The sequence below is a fragment of the Schistocerca gregaria genome, chromosome 7 (genome assembly GCF_023897955.1).
Source record: "Schistocerca gregaria isolate iqSchGreg1 chromosome 7, iqSchGreg1.2, whole genome shotgun sequence".
NCBI classification, from domain to species: domain Eukaryota; kingdom Metazoa; phylum Arthropoda; class Insecta; order Orthoptera; family Acrididae; genus Schistocerca; species Schistocerca gregaria.
Genome location: NC_064926.1, coordinates 18648067 through 18674384, shown reverse-complemented (window position 1 = coordinate 18674384; position 26318 = coordinate 18648067). Strand labels below are relative to the sequence as shown.

General features: G+C 50.3%; 1 non-coding gene across 1 annotated transcript; it reads right to left on the bottom strand.

Moving 5' to 3' along the window:
- Positions 1-15363: 15363 nt before the first annotated feature.
- Positions 15364-15435, bottom strand: Trnat-agu (transfer RNA threonine (anticodon AGU)). Its single transcript has one exon. It is a non-coding gene; the product is annotated as a tRNA-Thr (tRNA).
- Between the last annotated feature and the right edge of the window lie 10883 nt (positions 15436-26318).

The window sequence follows — 26318 nt, the reverse complement described above, 5'->3', positions numbered from 1 at the left end:
ATTCTCTCACTGTTTTCCTCCCAACTGGTCACTAGAGCACAGATTAGAATTTATGTGTGGCTACTTAGAGGATGAACCAGCTGTAAGAATGCGATCGGTCATTCACGATTGCCACAGTGAAGGAAAAATTAAAATTCGGACACTGGTCTTCTCGGCGTACAACACAATTAAAATCGCCGCCCAATAAAATGTTCGAACAACCACAGGATAATAATGGCACAATTTCATCGCGATAGAAAACACTCCTATCCCTTCAGCCTGTACATCCAGTCGCGGCATAGACGTTGATCAAAAACAAATCTTCGAATTGTACGACAATTCCTCTACCTGTTTCTAAAATCGCTCGAGGTCTACAAGTGATACCCGCTTTCAACAAAATTGCAGTCCCTGCCACACCGCCAATATTTATGATGGCCTCATAACCTGTGACATTCCCTACCTTGGGTGTGACGACTTCTTGTAGGAAAACGATATCTATATCGGCGGCATACACATAGTCAGTCAAACATTTTAATTTTACATCAAATGTTATTCGATTTATATTAGCAGTTGCAATTTTGTAATCCTGCATAAGAAAGGGTGATGCCATGTTAATGTGTATCGTCGGCTCAGGAAGGCTGCCCGCTCGACCCCGGCGAGTGAGTGGTATCCATAAATGCATCGGTTCCAGAACTGTCAACATTCATCCCCATATCGGCCTCCTCTGAATGCTGCACGACCTGTACTCCATCATCTGTGAGGTTTCTCTCACATTCGTCCATCCGAAACTGCTTGATAGTACGCAGCAGTTTCTGTTCAAGAGTACGAGATTCCTCTTCACTCTGTTTACGGACCGATTTCTTTTGTCGTCCTTTCTTCTGAGGACGGGCGTCCTCGACTTGTTCGTTGTTGTCAGATTTCGCAGAGATAGGGGTAGCTCCCGTGGGGGACTGTTCTTTGCTGGAAACTGCCATTACTGGAGAAGAAACTTCAAGGGGATGGGAAACTCTTGGCTGGTCACCAGAGTCCTCGGTTTGCATAGGTTTCCACGCCAGGAGCAACGGGCATTCGGCTCGCCGTAACGGTGTTTATATCGGCGGCGATCACATCTGGGACAACCTGAGCCGCGTGCAGCTGTGGCGCGCTGACGACAGACGGGCCGACAAGGCTCTCGGCATACGTCGGCTTAACGCCATCCTGCCCCGCTGCAAGGGCATCACGTTGTCGTAAAACACGACGCACTGGTTTAGCACGGGGACACGCGGCCTTCATATTCTCCGGAGAGCCACAAAGTACACATGTACGTGGTTGCCCTTCGTACATACCGAGTGCCCGGAAGCCATGTACCACGACATTAGGCGGGATATGCTTGGAAAGGGCAATTCGCGCTTCTCTGACACCACTATCCACACTGAAGTGTTTAAGTCCACTGTGTGCTCTTGGTGAATTTCAAATACGTTCCCATACGGGGACAGACATTGCCGAATACGTTCAAGTTCAATTTCAAATGGTAGGTTGAATACACGGACCGTGCACAGGCCTAGCCCAGCATGGTTAACACAACTTTACAAATTTCACCCTCAGAAATAACGGACTCGGCAGTACCCTTAGTTAAGTCCATTACATGTAAACAAGGCTCGTCACTAACAAGTTTCACGTAGACGGAATTCGCCAGAAACTCGTATGAAAATCCTAAAACTTCTTCATCTTTGAGACCCAGTCTGTCGGAGAAGATATCGACTAATTCGTGGACATGTGGTCGGCCATAACCGAACGGGAATTGGAAACGCAACGTGTAACAGCGTAACTGACCATCCATGGCAAAGGCCATGATGTACTCACAAGGCCCAACCAGCTGCAGGCGCCGACAAACACGCGCGGAGAGAGCAGTCCTGCAGGTCTGATCCATTAGGCAACACGGTCACTGGCGCACTGTCCTTCCCCACAGACACCTCACTTTCACCATTTGTACACCTGGCAGAATGAATTTAATTTCCCATCTTTGCCGCAATCCTCCATCTCAAATTTCACTACTAAAAATACGACGCTACCTCTTGCTGTGTTCCATCCCAAGTTACATTCAAGCCCTTATGACGCTGATCATACAACAAATTGCAAATCAGCTTCAATCGCTTAGTGCAATCTCAGTCAGTTTCGGAAGGTACCTCACCCTATGTCACACAATGGCGAGTTGCCACTATTACCAAAGCGGAGGCGTCGACGACGACGATAATCGCGAGGGTCTTTATCAGCGGTAGAAAATACATCACAAGACTGCCCGAAACATCCGTTTCTGGTCCCTGCTTCATTAGCACCATTCGGACTATTCAGTTACACCAGCGCTCTGCCACTGAGCTAAGGAAACGCCACCTAGACCTGTTTTCGTGTACTTTGTTCTTATGCACTAGTGAATCGGAGCCCTTCAGCTGGAAACGCACTGCTTTAGCGACCACTTTATGCATTTAGTTAGCACACCTGCTTTACTACTCATCTCACACGAAGTCAGGGTATACCTGAAATTCCAAAACAACACATTTGTTTCACTTCACAGTCACTTTCCGCATCAAACACCATTCCTCTGACATTCATACAAAGCTAGGCATCGTCATAACCTGTTACGCTCAATATGCAAGCCTCACTAGTGGGGAGCGGGTTGCATCCGCGTAGACACAAAATTTTCCGCCGCTCACCGTGGGGCAAGAACCTACGACCCTGAGATTAAGAGTCTCTTGCTCCACCGACTGAGCTAGCCGGGCTCCACACCCCGCATTACGCGTCATACATTACTGATGCGACCGGCGACCATCTACGGAAGATCCTCCCGACTACAGCTTACTTCCTGCTCCCACAAATAAGTTACAATCCGATTCAATGAAAAATTGTTTCCAACAGGCATCAAATCTGCTTGAAATGATACATGGCTAGCTGCACCATTATTCGACACCCATGCTCGACTGTGCTCAGACATCTGTGGTGTAGCTCTTGGGTCCTGAATCAGATGCAGGAGTTCCTACAAAAACTCTACTGAACGGCACTATGCCGAAAATTTTGCTACATATCACCCTTCAGGTAGACACCGGTTTGCAGCCACGAAGCGGACAGCAGCAACTTTCGACTAGTTTTGCAGTACTCAAACAACACAGTAAAACAGCATGCATCTTTTGCACAACTGGATTCGAACCTGCAATCTTCGTATGCGAAGTCCGACGTCTTATCCATTAGGTCACACGGTCACTGACGACCAAGTACTCCTTACATACGACTCATCTCGAAACGCTCACACCCCCGAGGAATTATGTTTTCGTTCTACACAGCCGCTACCCCTTGCTGTTTCCCACCCATTCGTTACATTCAACCCCTTACGAAATCGACCAAATACAGATTGGGAATCAAGACCACTCACTTTGTGCAGTCGGAATCGAAGGCAGGGCGTCCCTCGCCGCATTTGCTAGGATGGTGATTTGCTTCTTCTGCAGAAGCGGCGGCTGCAACGACGACGACCGCAAGAGGCTCTGAGAGATGTGAAGATACATCTATGAAATATAATTCAGACGGCTTCGTCCCGCCTTATGCTGTACCGCTTTGGCAAATGGTTTATTTGCACCATCCGCCTTAATCACATCTGAGAGTAATTCTAAATAAAACGCCTGTCGCTAATTGTTCGTCGTTCCATATACTGTTTGCTATACGGCCACGACGCGCAACTGATTTCCAAAATTCGTTTGCCTCCTGTGAGAGTTGAACTTACGACGCCTGGTTTACTAGACCAGTGCTCTGCTACTGAGCTAAAGAGGCGCGGCCTAGCGGTACTTTTGCGTACTTCGTCCTTACGGTCGTCTGGATCATCAGGCTTCAGCTGACAACACTTCATATTACCGACTAATAGTTGCAGCTATGGCGCACCATTACTGCTTGGCTACACATCTGACACGTAACCGATTTGCTCTCCGACCAAGACCGCCTGCATTTCAGAACATGTCTTTCACACATGTCTACGAAGTCACCTTCTCCTTTAAATACAGTTTCCTTGCGACTTATGGAGACCTAGGCAAAGTTTTAAGTTGCTGTTTCCATTACATCACGTTAATCAGAAAAACGGAAATTTACATCTGCAACGGAACAAAATTCCGTTCCGCCCAGCGTGGGGCTCGAACCCACGACCCGGGGATTAAGAGTCTCATGCTCTACCGACTGAGGTAGCCGTGCTGTCTCGGTGAATAGGTGACGTGTCGCACATCACACAGTACTCGTTTGGGTTGGGTGGTCCCATACAGAATCTCTCCATGCTGCCTAATGTTTTCCTAACTTCACACTCGTCACGCACTTCACTTTGATTTCATAATCACTTCTGAGAGGTAAAGGAATTGCATGAAAACCTGCAGCGCTAGTGGCGTCAAAATTAACACACATACTTGATGTGACTCACAAGGCGAACGATTACTGTCCGTCGTTGTCTTAGATGTGCAAGTGCCTGCCAAAACTCGCGGTGACGGCACTCTTCCGACCATTTCGCTAGTTAACACCGGTCTTCTTGTGTGTGTTTCAAGCCCCTTTGGGAAATGTAACTAAAAAAAACCCTAAGTGCCAAGGCCACTTTTCATCCTATAACAAAAAATCTGATCCACTTCAGGTGTTGGCTCCTGAGGAAACCCACCCCAGAGAGTTGCCTATATATAAGGGGAAGTATGGGAAATCAAGGTTAGAGTATCCTTTGCCGCTTTTCAATTTTTACGTGATTACATGTAGGGAACGTGTACAACAAAGGTGGCATAAAAGAGTAATCCAAAAATAAAAACATAAATCACTGATGTAATTCCATCTAAAAGACTCTTCAATAGTGTAACTGGTTCCACTTGGAGCCTCGTCATCGTTATCTGATGTCTCCAAATGTGCCTTTGAAGGGCATCTGCAACGGATTCATTCAGCTTCGCTAGTGCCTCAAGGAAAACAGCATCCTTGCAGCAGCTTGTCTGTTCCTTCGCTCATGGCTGTCAAGGCAGAACGTTCTGCCGTTTGTGTGATGCGGCACAGAACATTAACTGCAGCTTGGCACTCCCCAGCTGCGTAAATAATTTGCGAAGGGCGTACGGTATTTCGGTGTGCGCTCGAGGGCATTGTGGGCCTTTTGTAGGAACCACCAGTAATCAAGCTGCTCTTTCTCTCCGTCGCTAAAGACGTAGGCGACGGTAAGTCCTTTGAACCATGTAAGCGAATGATATTTTGCAGCTGGAAAGTAAGTTTCTTCGGGACAGAGTAGGGTCTGAGGGTCAATCATATCAGGTGTGACCCGGAGGTAACAAGCCAATATCTTCTGTGTTAGTCGCGAGACTCCGGACGATGATGCGCAAGTAAAACTATGTTCATCGGTATCCAAAAGGTGACAACCTGGGCAATAAGGGGAGTCTGCCAGTCCAATAGCGTGAAGTCGCTGTAGTGTGGCATATTTTTTGTTGGCGATCTGATACCACTTCGAACGCACTGTGGATGACAGAAAGTTGGCCAGTGAACCGTAGGGTACTTAGTTTTCCACCACGTTATGGGGAACAGCACGCAGGCGGAGAGGGTCGAGCTGACATAGCTGTAATCAAGAATGAAGTTCGACACATGTAAGAGCTGTGGTGCGACGTGCGCAACCGACACCGGCGGAACGTTAGAGACTGGCATCAGAACCTGTAGTAAACGACCCGTGAGAGAAGTATATTGACTTTTCCATCGTTTCCTCATGTTGCTCATGTAAAGGGCAGCTGCTCTCGCCCTGACGTTGACCAATCCCAGCCCTCCTTTGTGCACTCGGAGGGTAAGAGTGTCGTATCGTACTTTAAAGATATGACCTGCGGAAACGAAGTAACTGAAGGCCACCTGAAGCCAGCGACCCATCTGCAGCGGTAGTGGGAGGACTTGTGCCACGTGGTTGAGTTTTTATGCCATGTAGAAGTTCAGGTATTCAACACGTTGTAGCTGATTGAAGTCCTGGAGCAGATTCTGTCGCACAATTGCGAGTATGATCTGTAATAATCGTCGGTAGTTTGCTGCAGCTGTTTTACGTACATCTTTCTTGAACGTGATTCCCAAATATCGCAGATCAGAAACTGGTGGGAGGGGAGCGAGGGCTTCCGGTCCGAGACCACGCCCAATATCCAACGGCGCCGACTGCCTGCGGCCTGTCCGTATCGCTCAACCCAGGTTAGTACACTTTTAACTTCGTTATTGGAACGAACCAGCAGTGGCAGGTCGTCAGCGTATGTCCTATAGCGAAAAGTGACGTCCCGCAGCGTGATGCCAGATAGGCGGTGGTTAAGGCCCCCCAGGAGTGGCTCGAGTGTGATGGCATACAGGTAGGTAGAAAGGGGACAATCCTGTCGTAGAGACCTCTTAATGGTTACTGGTCCTACCGTCCTTCCATTGACCTGGACGTGTGAGCTGGCTGCGGTCCAGACGCCGTAGGGTGTCGATGAGGCCCGGGGGAAATCCCATACAGTCCATCACTCGGAGGAGGAAGTTGTGGTGCACTCTATCAAAGGCGCGGTTGAAATCTACGGAGACGATCGCCTCTCTCAGACGGCAGGCAGAAGCAATCGCTATTAAGTCCCTGCAGTCACCGGTGGCCATGTGTATGTTGGCTTCTCCCCTCTGCGACGTCTGTTCTGGAGCGAGGATCATCGGCAAAGTCGTCTTAATACGGCTCGCCATAATCCTGGTGAAAATCTTGTAATCGGCGTTCAGCATTGTAAGCGGCCGATAGTCGTTAATCGATAGCCCTCCACCTGGCTTTATACCGGTATGAGAACTTCTACAAACGCTGGCGGCACAACACAGTCCAGAGACATAAGTTCACGGAACATTATAATCCAGCGAGGCATCATGATGTCACGGAAAGTCCGGTAGAATCCGATGGGCCATCCATCAGGTCCAGGAGACTTATTGGCCGCACCTTTGTCTACGGCGTCTTCGACGTCTTCAAGTGAGATTTCCTCTGTTAGTGCATTCACGATAGCCTCGTCGATAGTACGTGTTACCTGGTGTAACACTTGGCGTTGTCGGCGCTTATCCGCCACAACATGGTGCATAGTGGGTTCCTCTGCAAACGTTCGGTCGTGCCGTCGCGAGCGGACTACTGCACCTTCTAGTCGGCGCTTCGTCAATGATAGTATGTGAGCCTTGATTCTGCTTTGGTCATGTTGTCTCTCCGGGGAAGGTGGTAAGGCGTCGAGGTCCCTAAGCGCCGCGTAGTAAAAATCGAGGGTCGATGCCACACAGTCACGTCCTTGCCATATTGCATAAGTGTCCTACGGATTGCTGGTTTGACACAGAGGAGCCACCACTCCAGGGTCGAGGTGTATCGGTGATGTCGGCGTTCACCGTCAGTCCACGTCGCTGCAACTTGCCGACGGCAACCCAGGTCCTGGAGATGAGTTATGTTGAGATTCCAAATGCCATTGCTGCTCCAGACTTGTTGGGGGCGTAGGTGTAAGGTGGACATATAGGCACTGTGATCGGAATAGGCTTGAGGCCATAGTTCGGCTTCCACCACATCTTGTGTGAGATCTTGTGACACATATATGCAGTCAAGTCAGGTGGCCGAATGACTGGTAAGGTGAGTGTGGCCAGAGCGGTTGCCGTGGACTTTTTCCCACGTGTCGCACAACTGAAGTTCTTGGATCATCGCACCCAGTTCCGGACAAGGCATGTAATGTGGGATTTGGTCCTTGGGGCGAAGTGCGCAATTAAAATCGCCGGTGAAGACGCTGTGGTCGTATCGTCCAAGGAAAAGGGGAGCGACATTTGTGGAGTAGAATCTGGCGCGGTCGTGACGCCTTGTGGTACCCGACGGTGCGTAAACATTAATGAATCGGGTGTTGAGTGCCGTAAACGCTATTATTCGCGCGGAGGGAAGAAACGTGACGTCGGTAGCTTCAATACCTCCACTCACTAATATTGTCACTCCGGTATCTGCAGGCTTACCGGGCGTCACATGTGTGGTGTAACCGTAAAAGTGCGGGAGTGCAGTCATTTTCACTTCTTGTAGGAAAGCAAAGTCAACCCCCATGGCTCGTAAGGTTTCTTTCAAAAGTTGGATCATGACAGGAGAGCTGATCATGTTGATACTCGTTGTCGCCAGGCGGTAAGCCTGGCAACGCGTTGTTTGGGCGAGGTTATCCATGTTGAAGTTGGAGAGAAGCGAACATCAGAAGTGATGTCATCCCCCGCCGAACGCGGTCCTCCTTGTGCTGCTTATGCTGCATGATCCGGCGGCGCCTCAGCTGGCTGCGGATCGGGAGCTTGTGTCTTGACGTCCCCGGCCCACGAAGCGAGCTCGGATATCTGTTGATGGTCCATAGCCTCGGAATGTTTGATAGTAAGGGACCGGGCCACTTCGCTGCCTGCACTGGTAACTTCCCGCTACTCACTGTTTCTGTCAATGGGCTGATGGTCAAAAGCTGCATGTTTTTCTGTATGGTCTGCAAGGTTGGAGTCAGTGGAAACAGCCTCAACTTCGCGGCTGGCTTCATGAGCGTTCAGTTGTTCTTCCCCGGCCAAATGCGAACCGCTGTGTTCCAACACGTTCCGACGACGGCGCTTTCGGAGTTTCGGTGATCGCTGTTTGCGTACATGGCCTTCATTGTCAGAAGACGTCACTGACTCACTCTCCGCCGGAACAAACGCTTTGGTCGGTACAATAAGGGAATCAATTGCCATATTACTGGCGTCAATGTCTGTCGCGTTCGGTAGCTCCAGAGCCGTAGTACTATTTTCCACCACTGGCCAGGTCGGCGGATCATCCAGGTTTTTGTCCGTGGAAAGTAATTCCTGTACCGCTGAAGCGGTCGGCCGTGTCTGTTGTGTGGAGAACGTCGTGAGTGCTGCCGCGTAAGTCACGGGTAGAATAGTCTTCGCCGCTGGTGGTGCAACGTCCTTCGGTGGGAGTTGTGTGATCCGACGCTGGAGGCACTCGGAACGAAGGTGACCTTCCTCGCCGCATCCAGAACACGTCTTCGGCTGGCCGTCATAAATAACTATGGCCCGGAATCCTCCTATCTGTAGATAGGATGGCACGTGTCGTTGGAGATCTATTGCACTTGGCGTACTCCATTGAGTACTGGATACGTCTTTAACTGGGTCCATTTTTCAGCCACGTGTTCATGTACCGTGCCATAGGGGCGGAGCGCCGCTACAACTTCTGCCGCCGCGAGTTCATATGGAAGTTCGAAGATGCGTATAGTCCGCAGTCCCATTGCGGCATGGCCGACCTCGACGTTGTCAACATTGCCATCTGCGTGGCAGAAGCGAAGTTCTTGTTTCATCTCACGAAGCACCTCGTCGCATGTGTTTTCGTTTATGAGCTTTACATAGACAGTGCTACTGACGATCTAAAAGTGAATGCCGACAATGTCGGCAGCCGGGATCTTGGCTTCCTCTTTTAAAAAGCGTTCGACTTCGAGCGCCTTTGGTCGGGTAAAGTTGTTCCGAAATATGAATTTCAAGGTTGATCTTCTGTATTGGTTTCCCATGGTCTTGTAGCACTACGGCGTCACGTTAGTGCCGGCCGAAGAAAGCAAACAAGGCGCGCGGACCCTCTCTGTCAGCGGAGAGCACGCACCGCACGTCTGCTTCGCTCGGCTGCGAGAGCCGCACTATATGACATAACACACATCCATGTCAGAGGCAGGACTCGAACCTGCGGCCGTAGCGATCGCACCGTTCCAGGCTGTAGCGCCTAGAACCGCTCGGCCACTTTGGCGTCCATTAGGCCACACGGTCACTGACGACCAAGTATTCCTTACATAAGACTCATCACGAAACGCTCACACCCCTGAGGAATTGTGTTTCCGTTCTACACAGCCGCTGCCCCTTGCTGTTTCCCACCCATTCGTTACATTCAACCCCTTACGAGACCGACCAGATAGAGATTGGGAATCAAGACCACACACTTTGTGCATTCGGAATCGAAGGCAGGGCGTCCCTCGCCGCATTTGCTACAAGTCCATTTGCTACTTCTGCAGAAGCGGCGGTGGCGAAGACGAGGACGAGGACGACGACGACGATGACAACGAAGACGACTTCGAGAGGCTCTGAGATATGTGAGAAATACATCTATAAAATATAATTCAGACTGCCTCGTCCCACCTTATGCTGTACCGCTATTTTTATTTCTTCACTGTAATTTTAATCACCTCATACAAGGGGGGGCTGGCAGCAGCATATTACGCTCCTCTTCAGCCTTGAGTGGTACAATAATATGACATATAGGTGGCATAGACAATACAATAAAAACGGTAAGCAAAAAATGTGATACAAAAAACAATAAACATGAAGCCGTTCACGCTGGATGAGAAAAACACTAACACTTGTTGACACAGCGCACATAACACGGATGACTGCGACGGCACACGTGAACAGTGGTGGCGGGACGGCGAAAGAACACTAAACACAAAACGAAGGCACACACACGAGACACTGATGGCGATGATATCCGGCGCGCGAATGTTCACTGAGCGTGTGCGAGTCCGGGGACCTGCCAAGGGAGGGGGAGGAGGAAGGGGAGTGGGACAGGGACAGGGGAGGGCGGATGCCATGGGTAAGAGAGATAGGGGGAGGGGAGGAAAACAGGTGGGAGCCCAGGGGAAGAAGGGTGGAAGAAGGGGACGGGGGAAAAGAAAAGAGAAGGGAGGGATGGTGCCAAGAGAAGAGGACACGGGAGTGGGGGTGGGGAGGATCAAAGTTGACAGGAGGGGTATATGGAGGTGAGGAGAACATCATCTGGGAGGGGGGGCTGGCGGAAGCCACCTTGGGGGAGGGTAAGGAGGGTGGAGAGATGGAGACCGGGTGGGACGTGGGAATACAGGCGCGGCAATGGACGGGGGTGGGAGATGATGGGCGAGACAAGCGGGTGAGGAGGGTCGAGTTTGCATGAGGTGTACAGGATCCGTATACTTTCAAGGAAAAGGAGGAGGTGGGGGAAAGGAATCAGATTGTACAGCATCCGCATGTGGGAGGGGAGACGGATGCAATAGGCGAGGCGGAGAGCATGGCGTTCAAGGATTTGAAGGGATTTTTTTAAAGGTAGGGGGGGGGGGGCGGAGATCCAAGCCAGATGGGCGTAGCAGAGGATAGGGCGGATGAGGGATTTATAGGTGTGGAGGATTGTGGAGGGGTCCAGACCCCACGTACGGCCCGAAAGGAGCTTGAGGAGACGGAGTTGGGAGTGTGCCTTGGCTTGGATTGTCCAGAGATGGGGGGTCCAGGAGAGGCGACGGTCGAGGGTGACGCCAAGGTACTTGAGGGTGGGAGTGAGAGCGATACGACGGCCATAGACGGTAAGATAGAAATCAAGGAGGCGGAAGGAAGGGGTGGTTTTGCCTACAGTGATCGCCTGGGTTTTGGAGAGATTGACCTTGAGCAACCACTGGTTACACCAAGCAGTGAACCGGTGAAGATGGGATTGGAGAAGGTGTTGGGAGCGCTGAAGGGTGGGGGCAAGGTCAAGGAAGGCGGTGTCATCGGCAAACTGGAGAAGGTGGTTGGGAGTGACGGCGGCGGCATGTCCGCCATACACAAAAGGTACAGAAGTGGGGAGAGGACGGAGCCTTGGGGCACACCAGCGGAGGGAAAAAAGGTGTAGGAATCCGTGTTATGGATGGTGACGTAGGAAGGACGGTGAGAGAGAAAGGAGCCGATCAGACAGACATACTTAATGGGTTAATGGGAAGGCCAAAGCTTTGGAGCTTGAAGAGGAGACCGGAATGCCATACTCTGTCAAAATCTCGTTCGAGGTCCAGGGAGAGGAAGATAGCGAAGCGATGGGAATTAAGCTGGTCGGAAAGGAGATGAGCAGGTGAAGGAGAAGGTCGTCGGAAGAGAAGGACGGCCAAGAGACACACTGGGTAACCGGAAGGAGGCGGTGATGGCGGAGATGCAGGTGGATGCAGCGGGAGAGGATAGATTCCAGGACCTTGCTGAAGACCGATGTATGGCTGATGGGACGGTAGGAAGAAACAGCAGAGGGCGGTTTGCCAGGTTTAAGGAACATCAAGATACGGGAGGTTTTCCACAGGTCGGGGTAGTAATCGGTGGACAGGACTACATTGTAGGGCCTTTCCAAGGTGGAGAGGAAAGAGGCAGGATCTTCACGAATGTGACGATAGGTGAAGAGTGTAGCAATTAGATCCTGTGTAATGATTGGGGCATTGAGTTCCGTGTGTGTAATGTTGTCCAAGTGCTGGAAACCACGTGTGAGGGGAGGGACAGAGGTGTCAGTTCCATCGCGGACATCTGGAAAGAGGGAGTAATCGAACTGGGCATCATTGGGTATGGAAAAGACATCAGACAGGTAGGAAGCAAAAGTGATTGGCCTTACTAAGGGTGTCAGGGAAGGGGTGATCATCATGGAGAAGAGGATAGTAGGGGGAGGGTTTAGTTGGCGATGGAAGGTGGGCCAGAACTAGGATGAGTTGATAGGGAGGGTAACATTTAAACAGGTGCATGTCTGTCGCCAATCCCTGCATTTCTTGGCCACGACCAACTTAGTTGGAGTTGCCAGTGGCATCGTAGAGTGTCCGGGTCATGCGTGTGGAGGAAAGCACGGTAGACACGGAGGGATTCACGGAGGAGGAGGACGGCCTGTGGGGGTAAGGTAGGATGGTGGGGCTGGATAGTGACAGTAGGGACGTGGGCCTCCACGGCCACAGAGAAGGTCTGCTGGAGAAAGGTGGCGGCATGGGTTACATTGTCAGGGTGGCGGTAGGTGAAGGGGTGGCTATCGACCTGGGTGAAGACGGTATCCCGGTAGGCATTCCAATGGCACGGGAATAGTCATGGATATACTTTGGGGGAGGGTCATTACGAGGGTCGGGGCGGGGGCGAAAACTGTCGGAAATGGTGATGAGGGCAGGGAGATGGTCGCTACCAATAGGCTCCAGGACATCCACAGTTATGCGGCCAAGGAGGTTAGGGGAGGAAAGGATAACATCGGGAGTGGAGTTGGATTCAGGATGGGAGTGCTGGGGGATGGGAATGAGGTCGCCTTGAAGGGAGGAGAGGAACCGATGCCACCGTCGTAACTCTGCAGCGGAACGACTGGATGTTGAGGTCGGCGGCGATCACGAAGGAGGAGAAGGTACAGGGAAGAAGAGACTAACGATCAGGTGTTCGGTGGCGTCGGGAAGGAGAGGTTGGAGCTGTACTGGGATCTGGCGGTGGTGACCAATGGCAACTCCGCCACGCGCAATCGGGAGGGGATTATCGGAGCGGTGAACGAGGTAGGGCGACGTGTGGACGGTGTGGTGGGGTTGGAGGAAAGTTTCATTGAGGAGGAAGGCATCGACGCGGTGGGTGGCAAGGGTGTGCAGGAAGAGGTTCTTGCTGGCGGGAAGGGAGCGGATGTTGTTGAAAAGGATACGGTGCTGTCGCGCCATGACAGGGATTTAGACAAGGGTGTCAAGACGGGAGAACGTGAAATGGGCCTGGTTGTTGGAGTAGGTGGCATACATTTTCAAGTGGAAAATGGAACGGGCGGCGAGGGAGACCTGTTGGAGGGTGTGGGGGCGCTGAAAAGGATGAACATTCTGAAGGACAATGGTGAGGAATCTGATGATGTCCTCAGCAGTTGGGGATGGACGAAGGGAATTGCCGGGAGGGGTGGTTGCGTCCAGGGGGCGGACAGGAACAATGAGCTCAGGAGTGGTAGGAGGTGGTCGGGCTTTACATTTCTGGGAGTAAATGGGGTAAGGGGGGTTACAAGTATTACAGGAGGGGGGGACTGCAGATTGGAGCACTGCCTGAGAAAGTGGGCTTGCCTACAGTGCGTGCAGGTGGGGGCCTCGTGGCACTCAGATGTAGGGTGCTCATTATACCGCAAGCGCTTCTGGCAGCGGAGGGATTGAGGAGGGGAACGGCAAGGGTCAACTGGGTAGCGGCGGTGAAAGAGAAGGGCACCCTCCTTCAGGAGACGGTCGATGGAGGGGGAGAGCTCGGAAAAGACAAACATAAGGCGGGTGGGGCCGGTGAAGTTATGAATGCAGCGAACCGCACGCACCTCAACATGGGGATGCGCCTTGAGCTCCGACAACACCTCCTCCTCCGTGATCGCTGGACTAAGCCGAGTGATCACGGCGGTGAAGGTCGGCGGGCGATGCGGGGGTGGGGTTGGCGGGAGGGAGGCGTGAAAGGAGCAGGGCTGAATGAGGCATTAGGGCCAAAGTGGGTGACGGGGATGCGGGAAAGGAGGTCCGTGTGGAGGGTAGGGCTGGGGGAGGACATGAGCACCGAATCACGGCGAGGAGTGAGGAGGGAGATGCGGCACCAGGAAAATTCTTTCGAAGGAAAAGGGTGAGGTTCTGGGCTTCAAGAAAGGAGGGTTCAGGACGGGAGAGGATTTAGCGGTAGGAGGGGATGGAGCAGAAGGAGGAGGGGGGCCAGGCAGGGTGACATACATGGCATCATGAGTTGGGTAAGGGGGACGTGGCGGAGCCTTTTTGGGAGTAGAGGAGGCAGGGGTGCCACTGGGGCGCTTGAATGCGGCGGAGGTGGTGTGGGGGATGGGAACGACTGGAATGTGGCGGGGAGTGACAGGTCCCAGTCTCTGGAGTCGGCACCGGAGACAGTGAGGGTGATGGTGAAGGCGATGCTGAAGATGATGACGACGATGGCGAAGGGAAGAGTTGAGCGTGAGCTGTAGCTCTCCAGGCAACCACTGTAGCGGGGGTCGCAGAAATGGAAGGAGCAGAGGGAGGGATGGGAGGGAAGGGATCAGAGGAGGCACAGCAGGGAGGAGCCGGGGATGGGGCGACAAATAGCGAGGGAGATGGGAGAGTGAGGAGTGGGGGGATCGGCTGAGGCGGAGTGATGCGGCACACCATGTGATAGTGGTGGCAGCGGGTGAGGGGGAGGTGTAGACGAAGACAGTGGTGGTGGTTGTAGAAGAGGTGGTGGGTTTTGACATTACGAGGAGAGGAAAAACACAGGAAAAGACAAGGAAACGAACGAGAGACGGGCAGGACGATGAGAGACACAGAGTAGATGGTGAAGGAGAACGACGAAGGGCGAAGGAGACTGGAGCCGAAACCTCACTCTGCTGTCGCTGGTGGTGGGGGCGACCCGGCTGGCTGGCCGGGGGGACGCCTCCGCTGCTACTGCTGGAGGCAACTAGGACCACTAATGGCTGCTGGCTGCAACCAGGGTTGGCGGGGTCCGCTGCTGGCGCGAACTGGCGATGGCGGGTTGCTGGCAGTGACCACTGCTTGCTGTACCGCTTTGACAAATGCTTCCTCTGCGCCATTCGCCTTAATCACATCTGAGAATAATTCTAAATAAAACGCCTGTCGCTAAGTGTTCGTCGTTCCAGATACTGCCACGGACACGACGCACAACTGATTTCCAAAATTCGTTTGTCTCCTGTGAGTATCGAACTCACGACTCCTGGTTTACTAGACCAGTGCTCTACCACTGAGCTAAAATGGCGCGGCCTAGCGGTGCTTTTGCGTACTTCGTCCTTACGTTTCGTCTGGATCATCAGGCTTCAGCTGACAACACTTCATATTACCGGCTAATATTTGCAGCTATGGTGCACCATTAATGCTCGGCTACACATCTGACATGTAACCGATGTGCTCTCCAACCAAAACCGCCTGCATTTCAGAACATGTCTTTCACACATGTCTACAAAGTCACCTTCTCCTTTAAATACAGCTTCCTTGCGGCTGATGGAGACCTACGCAAAGTTTTAAGTTGCTATTTCCATTACATCACGTTAATTAGAAAAACGGTAATTTACATCTGCAGCGGAACAAAATTCCGTTCCGCCCAGTGTGGGGCTCGAGCCCACGACCCTGAGATTAAGAGCCTCATGCTCTACCGACTGAGGTAGCCGTGCTGCCTCGGTGAATAGGTGCCGGGTCGCACGTCACACAGTACTCGTTTGGGTTGGGTGGTCCCATACAGAATCTCTCCATGCTGCCTAATGTTTTCCTAACGTCATACTCGCCACTTACTTCACTTTTATTTCCTAATCATTTCTGAGAGGTAAAGGAATTGCATAAAACCTGCAGCGCTAGGGGCGTCAACATTAACACACTTACTTGATTTGACTCATAACCCGAAAGAGTTACTGCCGACATTGTCTTAGATGTGGTAGTGCCAGCCAAAACTCGCGGTGACGGCACTGTTCCGACGATTTCGCTAGTTAACACCGTTCTCGTTGTGTGTGTTTCAAGCTCAAGAGCATCTCCAAGCAGGAAATGGACGACAGCAACATTCAGACTGTTTCGTACTGCTCAATAGCTACACTAAAACGGTATGTTTCTATTGCAGATCTGGAAAAACACGACCGTGATAGAATTCGAACCTGCAAACTTCGGATCCGAAGTCCGACGCCTTATCCATTAGGCCACATGGTCACTGACCACCAAGTTTTCCTTACATACGACTCATCTCGAAACGCTCACACCCCTGAGGAACTGTGTTTTCGTTCTACACAGCCACTTCCCCTTGCAGTATCCCACCCATTCGTTACATTCAATCCCTTACGAGACCTACCAAATACAGATTGGGAATCAAGACCACACACTTTGTGCATTCGGAATCGAAGGCAGGGCGTCCCTCGCCGCATTTGCTAGGATGGCGATTTGCTACTTCTGCCGAAGCGGCGGCGACGACGACGACGACGACGACTACGACGACTGGGAGAGGCTCTGAGATATGTGAAAAATACATCTATAAAATATATTTCAGACTGCCTCGTCCCAAATTATGCTGTACCGCTTTGGCAAATGCTTTATCTGTCTGGCGTGAGGTCAGTCGTTTGACGGTGCGTTTCGGCGCGGGCCCGCCCGTTGCCAGCACTACGTAAGGCACGGAAGCTCGCACTGGAGCATATCGCTTCCAGTCGGGCGTGCCACGGCAGTCCTCACACGGCGAATTGATGCGTTTCTTATAGTCTCTCCTTCCCAAGTGGTTCTTTCCGCCTTCCAGTTGTGCCAGTTGTAAAGTTCGGCTTCCGCCTTCCGACAAAAGGGAGAGCTGTGACCCAACCCGATGCGAAAGCGAAGGGTGCGTGGCACAGGGGGAGCTGTGTCAGGGGACCGAACACCAGTCCCTCTCTGTTCGCAGGTTACAGACCATCAGGTGCTCTGTATGCCGGAGACCTCGTTTTTCGGCGTGGGATCGTGGCGCGACTCGGCAAGTGTGCTTCGCCGCGCCCCTGGGTAACCGGGGGGGGGAGTGTTCTGCCAAACCCAGGAGGTGGTGACATCGCCTGGGCTAGGTTAAATGGATCCAGACCGCTGAACGACTGGTGACTGACCCACCACCTGAGTAGGAGTGGGTCCTCGGTCAAGAAGTGGAAGCTCGGGCTAGTAAGTGACGTAGGGGGAGAGGTGCATCCGCCTCTCCGGAGTGCGGGGTGCACTTGCCGAGAAGCTTCAAGTGAAATCGACTATGACGGAGCCACCGAAGGGGACCAGTGCGCTGGCAATGGCGCGCTGAACCCTGCAGTTCGAAGAGTGTCCTTGGCCTTGGGGCGAGGCCGGTGGGCGAACTGCAACAGTGCCCCCCCCCCATGCCAGAGGAGCCGGTCTGGGGTAAGAGATAGGCTCCCAACCTTTTTCACTCGTCAACAAACATGGCTGACCAAGGGACGAGAGATTTGTGTGCGACTTTGAGGGCTAGTATGTCTACTGTCCCCACCTCACAGGAGGAAATGGGGCATGAAGATGAAAATGTGTACGACAGACACTGTCGAATAAGCCAAATCTTAGTCTCAAGCATTTTTTTTTTTTTTTGTTCATCAGTCTACTGACTGGTTTGATGCGGCCCGCCACGAATTCCTTACCTGTGCTAACCTCTTCATCTCAGAGTAGCACTTGCAACCTACGTATTCAATTAGTTGCTTGACGTATTCCAATCTCTGTCTTCCTCTACAGTTTATGCCCTCTACAGCTCCCTCTAGTACCATGGAAGTCGCGTCTTAGCAGATGTCCTATCATCCTGTCCCTTCTCCTTATCAGTGTTTTCCACATATTCCTTTCCTCTCCGATTCTGCGTAGAACCTCCTCATTCCTTACGTTATCAGTCCATCTAATTTTCAACATTCGTCTATTGCACCACATCTCAAATGCTTCGATTCTCTTCTGTTCCGGTTTTCCCACAGTCCATGTTTCACTACCATACAATGTTGTACTCCAGATGTACATCCTCAGAAATTTCTTCCTCAAATTAAGGCCGGTATTTGATATTTGTAGATTTCTCTTGGCCAGAAATGCCTTTTTTGCCATAGCGAGTCTGCTTTTGATGTCCTTCTTGCTCCGTCCGTCATTGGTTATTTTACTGCCTAGGTAGCAGAATTCCTTAACTTCATTGACTTCGTGACCATCAATCCTGATGTTAAGTTTCTCGCTGTTCTCATTTCTACTACTTCTCATTACCTTCGTCTTTCTCCGATTTACTCTCAATCCATACTGTGTACTCATTAGACTGTTCATTCCGCTCAGCAGATCATTTAATTCTTCTTCACTTTCACTCAGGATAGCAATGTCATCAGCGAATCAAATCATTGATATCCTTTCACCTTGTTTTTTAATTCCACTCCTGAACCTTTCTTTTATTTCCATCATTGCTTCCTCGATGTACAGATTGAAGAGTAGGGGCGAAAGGCTACAGCCTTGTCTTACTCCCTTCTTAATACGAGCACTTCGTTCTTGATCGTCCACTCTTATTATTCCCTTTTGGATGTTGCACATATTGTATATGACCCGTCTCTCCCTATAGCTTACCCCTACTTTTTCAGAGTCTTGAACAGCTTACACCATTTTACATTGTCAAACGCTTTTTCCAGGTCGACAAATCCTATGAACGTGTCTTGATTTTTCTTTAGCCTTGCTTCCATTATTAGCCGTAACGTCAGAATTGCCTCTCTCGTGCCTTTACTTTTCCTAAAGCCAAACTGATCGTCACCTAGCGCATTCTCAATTTTCTTTTCCATTGTTCTGTATATTATACTTGTAAGCAGCTTCGATGCATGAGCAGTTAAGCTGATTGTGCGATAATTCTCGCACTTGTCAGCTCTTACCGTCTTCGGAATTGTGTGGATGGTGCTTTTCCGAAAGTCAGATGGTATGTCGCCAGACTGATATATTCTACACACCAACGTGAATAGTCGTTTTGTTGCCACTTCTCCTAATGATTTTAGAAATTCTGATGGAATGTTATCTATCCCTTCTGCCTTATTTGACCGTAAGTCCCCCAAAGCTCTTTTAAATTCCGATTCTAATACTGGATCCCCTATCTCTTCTAAATCCACTCCTGTTTCTTCTTCTATCACATCAGACAAATCTTCACCCTCATAGAGGCTTTCAGTATATTCTTTCCACCTATCTGTTCTCTCCTCTGCATTTAACAGTGGAATTCCCGTTGCACTCTTAATGTTACCACCGTTGCTTTTAATGTCACCAAAGGTTGTTTTGACTTTCTTGTATGCTGAGTCTGTCCTTCCGACAATCAAATATTTTTGGATGTCTTCACATTTTTCCTGCAGCCATTTCGTCTTAGCTTCCCTGCACTCCCTATTTATTTCATTCCTCAGCGACTTGTATTTCTGTATTCCTGATTTTCCCTGAACATGTTTGTACTTCCTCCTTTCATCAATCAACTGAAGTATTTCTTCTGTTACCCATGGTTTCTTCGCAGCTACCTTCTTTGTACCTATGTTTTCCTTCCCAACTTCCGTGATGGCCCTTATTAGAGACGTCAATTCCTCTTCAGCTGTGTTGCCTACTGCGCTATTCTTTATTGCTGTATTTATAGCGTTAGAGAACTTCAAACGTATATCGTCATTCCTTAGAACTTCCGTATCCCACTTCTTAGCGTATTGATTCTTCCTGACTAATGTCTTGAACTTCAGCCTACTCTTCATCACTACTATATTGTGATCTGAGTCTATATATGTTCCTGGATACGCCTTACAATCCAGTATCTGATTTCGGAATCTCTGTCTGACCATGATGTAAGCTAATTGAAATCTTCCCGTATCTCCCGGCCTTTTCCAAGTATACCTCCTCCTCTTGTGATTCTTGAACAGGGTATACGCTATTACTAGCTGAAACTTGTTACAGAACTCAATTAGTCTTTCTCCTCTTTCCTTCCTTGTCCCAAGCCCATATTCTCCTGTAACGGATTCTTCTACTCCTTTCCCTACAACTGCATTCCAGTCGGCCATGACTATTAGATTTTCGTCCCCCTTTACATACTGCATTACCCTTTCAATATCCTCATACACTTTCTCTATCTGTTCATCTTCAGCTTGCGACGTCGGCATGTATACCTGAACTATCGTTGTCGGTGTTGATCTGCTGTCGATTCTGATTAGAACAACTCGGTCACTGAACTGTTCACAGTAACAGACCCTCTGCCCTACCTTCCTATTCATAACGAATCCTACACCTGTTATACCATTTTCTGCTGCTGTTGATACTACCTGATACTCATCTGACTAGAAAGCCTTGTCTTCCTTCCACTTCACTTTACTGACCCCTACTACATCTAGATTGTGCCTTTGCATTTCCCTTTTCAGATTTTCTAGTTTCCCTACCACGTTCAAGCTTATGACATTCCACTTCCCGACTCGTAGAACATTATCCTTTCGTTGATTATTCAATCTTTTTCTCATTGTAACCTCCCCCTTGGCAGTCCCCTCCTGGAGATCCGAATGGGGGACTATACCGGAATCTTTTGCCAATGGAGAGATCATCATGACACTTCTTCAACTACAGGCCACATGTCCTGTGGATACACGTTATGTGTCTTTAATGCAGTGGTTTCTGGTGCCTTCTGCACCCTCATTTCATTGATCATTGCTGATTCTTCCGCCTTTAGGGGCAATTTCCTACTCCTAGGACAAGAGAGTGCCCTGAACCTCTATCCACTCCTCTGCCCTCTTTGACAAGGCCGTTGGCAGAATGAGGCTGACTTCTTATGCCGGAAGTCTTCGGCCGCCAGTCCTGATTATTTATCAAAATTTAGGCAGTGGCGGGGATCGAACCTGAGACCGAAGACGTTTTGATAAAGAATGGGAAAATAAGCCAGGCTGCGGTCCTGACGATAAAGAACGAGCTCGCTGCCTGGGCTATTGCCAATGCAAAGCTTGAATGGCGTCTCGAAGAGTTAGAAAAAGAAAATGCAAGGCTCAGACAACAACCAATCAAGACATGGGCTGGAGTGGTGGCGCAAGCCGCCATGAAGGCCCAAACAACAAAAGAAACAATAGCAAAGATCTCTAAGAAACCAGACACGGCAGTCTTTCTAAGACCCCTGCCTCGACAGACAATCACAAAAGGGCAAGAGATCTTCACAACCATTATCGACCAGGCTAGAGACAAGATCAAAATTAACAAAGTAAAAGCCGCAAAAAATGTAGAAGTTGTAGATATTGCCACGGAGGAAGACAGGGACAAAATATTAAATAACTCTAAACTGAACAAGGCCATTAAATGCGAACCACCTAAGAAAAGAAATACTCTGGTGATACTGTATGATGTACATGTAGCCTTAACAGAAAGCGATATACACTCCTGGAAATTGAAATAAGAACACCGTGAATTCATTGTCCCAGGAAGGGGAAACTTTATTGACACATTCCTGGGGTCAGATACATGACATGATCACACTGACAGAACCACAGGTACATAGACACAGGCAACAGAGCATGCACAATGTCGGCACTAGTACAGTGTATATCCACCTTTTGCAGCAATGCAGGCTGCTATTCTCCCATGGAGACGATCGTAGAGATGTTGGATGTAGTCCTGTGGAACGGCTTGATATGCCATTTCCACCTGGCGCCTCAGTTGGACCAGCGTTCGTGCTGGACGTGCAGACCGCGTGAGACGACGCTTCATCCAGTCCCAAACATGCTCAATGGGGGACAGATCCGGAGATCTTGCTGGCCAGGGTAGTTGACTTACACCTTCTAGAGCACGTTGGATGGCACGGGATACATGCAGACGTGCATTGTCGTGTTGGAACAGCAAGTTCCCTTGCCGGTCTAGGAATGGTAGAACGATGGGTTCGATGACGGTTTGGATGTATCGTGCACTATTCAGTGTCCCCTCGACGATCACCAGAGGTGTACGGCCAGTGTAGGAGATCGCTCCCCACACCGTGATGCCGGGTGTTGGCCCTGTGTGCTTCGGTCGTATGCTGTCCTGATTGTGGCGCTCACCTGCACGGCACCAAACACGCATACGACCATCATTGGCACCAAGGCAGAAGCGACTCTCATCGCTGAAGACGACACGTCTCCATTCGTCCCTCCATTCACGCTTGTCGCGACACCACTGGAGGCGGGCTGCACGATGTTGGGGCGTGAGCGGAAGACGGCCTAACGGTGTGCGGGACCGTAGCCCAGCTTCATGGAGATGGTTGCGAATGGTCCTCGCCGATACCCCAGGAGCAACAGCGTCCCTAATTTGCTGGGAAGTGGCGGTGCGGTCCCCTACGGCACTGCGTAGGATCCTACGGTCTTGGCGTGCATCCGTGCGTCGCTGCGGTCCGGTCCCAGGTCGACGGGCACGTGCACCTTCCGCCGACCACTGGCGACAACATAGATGTACTGTGGAGACCTCACGCCCCACGTGTTGAGCAATTCGGCGGTACGTCCACCCGGCCTCCCGCATGCCCACTATTCGCCCTCGCTCAAAGTCCGTCAACTGCACATACGGTTCACGTCCACGCTGTCGCGGCATGCTACCAGTGTTAAAGACTGCGATGGAGCTCCGTATGCCACGGCAAACTGGCTGACACTGACGGCGGCGGTGCACAAATGCTGCACAGCTAGCGCCATTCGACGGCCAACACCGCGGTTCCTGGTGTGTCCGCTGTGCCGTGCGTGTGATCATTGCTTGTACAGCTCTCTCGCAGTGTCCGGAGCAAGTATGGTGGGTCTGACACACCGGTGTCAATGTGTTCTTTTTTCCATTTCCAGGAGTGTATATGAAACAATGTACAATCAATACTTTGAGGATACTGAATGGGAAACGTTCAAAAACGAATTCAAACTGCGTTTCAAAACGGGACCTCAGGAACGTGATGTTGTCCATCACGTCGCCGAGGTCTCCGGCAAGATGTGGCGTAAGCTTACCGCTATGGGGAAAATATACATTGGGTTCCACGCAATCAATGTCAGAGATTATTTAGTAGTCCCCCCGTTGCCACAACTGTGGCGATGTGGACCATGTCCATAAACACTGGGAGAGGAAGCCGGCCTGCTCCAGGTGTGGGGCACAGGACCACACAAGGAAAAATTGCAATAAGAACGCAACCTGCATTCCATGCACAAAACTGGAAGAAAACCATGTAATACCACTAGTAGGAACTGCCCAACGTACAGGATGCTAGAACAAAGACTAATTTCTCGAATTGACTATGGCAGAGGTTATACCTAAAATCAGGAAGCCAAAAAGGAAATCCCCAAGCAAGATGCTGAGGGATGCTCTGAGTTCGAACAAATTTAAAGAATTTATTCAAAAAATCACGCAGTCAAGATCTCTGATGATAACTGTGAAAGACGTGTGCATACAAACTTACCCATGTGATGACATTTGCTCCCTATCCTCCCTACTGGGGACCTAGGTCGAACCAAGATCGTTCTCGACCACACAGGCATCCTGAGCTTGGGAGTTCACTATCTGACAGCAAAGAAACAGTAACCGAACATGTCCAATGTAATGAAGTGACCAGCACAATCCCATCCTCAGACCCACCATCCCAGAGAGGAATGGGAATTGATCCCCTACGAGTATACCCCAACCTGGAGCACGCACTGCAACTATCAAGATTAGAGGAGCTGGCAATCCTCACCACTGCACTGAGACATGTGGTACATGTCGGCCACGAGTATGGCAGAGACGTCACCTTCTACATCTACATTCATATTCCGCAAGCCACCCAACGGTGTGTGGCGGAGGGCACTTTACGTGCCACTGTCATTACCTCCCTTTTCTGTTCCAGTCACATATGGTTCGCGGGAAGAAAGACTGTCTGAAACCCTCCGTGCGCGCTCGAATCTCTCTAATATTACATTCGTGATCTCCACGAGAGGTATAAGTAGGGGGAAGCAGTATATTCGATACCTCATCCAGAAACGCACCCTCTCGAAACCTGGCGAGCAAGCTACACCGCGATGCAGAGCGCCTCTCTTGCAGAGTCTGCCACTTGAGTTTGCTAAACATCTCCGTAACGCTATCACGGTTACCAAATAACCCTGTGACGAAACGCGCCGCTCTTCTTTGGATCTTCTCTATCTCCTCCATCAACCTGATCTGGTATGGATCCCACACTGATGAGCAATACTCAAGTATAGGTCGAACGAGTGTTTTGTAAGCCACCTCCTTTGTTGATGGACTACATTTTCTAAGGACTCTCCCAATGAATCTCAACCTGGTACCCGCCTTACCAACAATTAATTTTATATTATCATTCCATTTCAAATCATTCTGCACACATATCCCCAGATATTTAACAGAAGTAACTGCTACCAGTGTTTGTTCCACTATCATATAATCATACAATAAAGAATCCTTCTTTCTATGTATTCGCAATGCATTACATTTGTCTATGTTAAGGGTCAGTTGTCACTCCCTACACCAAGTGCCTATCCAGTAATGGCCTTTCCAGTAATGGAGGCTGTAGACAGAATCCAGCTCAAGGCAAAGAATCTCCCACCGACTTCGGAGACCTGCGAGACCTAGTCAAAAAGGTTTTTGAAAGAAGAAATGAAAAATTTGACACAGATGAATTATACTACCAATCAGTAATAACAAATGGCAGAGTAGCTCACGATTGGTTCAAAAACTGGCCAGAATCACATATTCATACCTACTTCCCACGTGAGCCAACTAAACGTGGGTCAGATCTTGCAGGAACTCCGGAGGGTGGTGGAAGAGAAGAGTCTAGATATACTCTGTTTGCAGGAACCGTACTCCCAAAAGGGGCGGATCCCATTCATGGCTGCCAACTGGCAAGTAATACACTCTGACACAGAGCCAAAAGCTGCTGTGGTAATTATCAATAGAACATTTAGAGTCACAGTACTTGCGCAATATTCTGGCGAACACTGCAATGTCCTGGAGTTGCAAATACCCACAGGAGTGCTATACATCTCCAACATATACTTTCAGTATGGAAGAGAAACAGACGAGTTCTTCGAGACACTCATACAAGTTGCCATGGCATTCCAGGGACGCAGGATGCTCGTAACGGCGGACATAAATGCCAAGTCCCCCCTATGGTTCAGTGGCACACGCGACGAAAGGCTGAAGAGACAATCATGGCATTGGAACTGGTGGTTGCCAACCAGCAAGGGAACCCCCCCACTTCTTCTGGCGGGGGGGGGGGGAGAAGGCACTAATATTGATGATACACTAGTAACACCAAACCTGACAACAAAAGTCCCCAATTGGAAAGTGTGGGACAGAGCAACCACCAGCGATCGTAACTTAATAAGCTTCACTATTGGAGAAAGGGAGTGCCACTGGGACTTGGGGTGGGAGCTGCAGCTCAGTTATAACAAGACCAACTGGGACCGACTCGCAGAAGAGTTCAACATCCTGGCATTGCTGGAGGGCGACGAAAACGTGGAAGAGTACGCCAAAGAACTGGTACAAGCGATCACCAGTTTGATGCGTGCTGCTGTACCAACCAGGAGGAGAGCTGTTGCGGCCACCCCCAACACCATGGTCGGTCGAATTAGGGCTGATGCGGTAGGCTGTAAGGAGGGCAAGGAGGTACTACCAGCAGAGTGTCGACTGGGGAGGAAAACAAAGATGGTTGCGGATCTGTAGAGAAAGCAAGGATCAATTTCAGCAGGAGCTTAGGGCAGTAGGGATCATAAGTTGGGAAAATTACGTGAAAAGTCAATTGGCTACAGACCCTTGGGGCGTCCCGTACAAACTAGTACGGGAAAAAATAAGATCACCTATGGTGCTATGGTGGGACCGGATGAAGGGCACATGGCAGGAAACTGCTGTGGCCCTCCTTCGGGTCTTGTTACCTGACGATGCGGAGGAAAATGATACTGAAGAGCAGAAAAGAATAAGGAGAGAAGACCTAAGTGATTATGGCAATAACATCGGAACTTACCTCTTCTCTGAAGAAGAGATTGCTGCCCAGATCAAGGCCCTCAAAAGGGGATAGCTCCTGGCCTGGAAGGCATTACTGCGGAAGTGGTGCTTTTCCTTGCCCCCCAGCTCGTAGCTCCTCTCACTAAGTTATATAACGAGTGCCTGAGACTCGGGAAATTTCCAGCAATATGGAAAAAAGCAAATATAATCATTATCAAAAATCAAGTCATATAG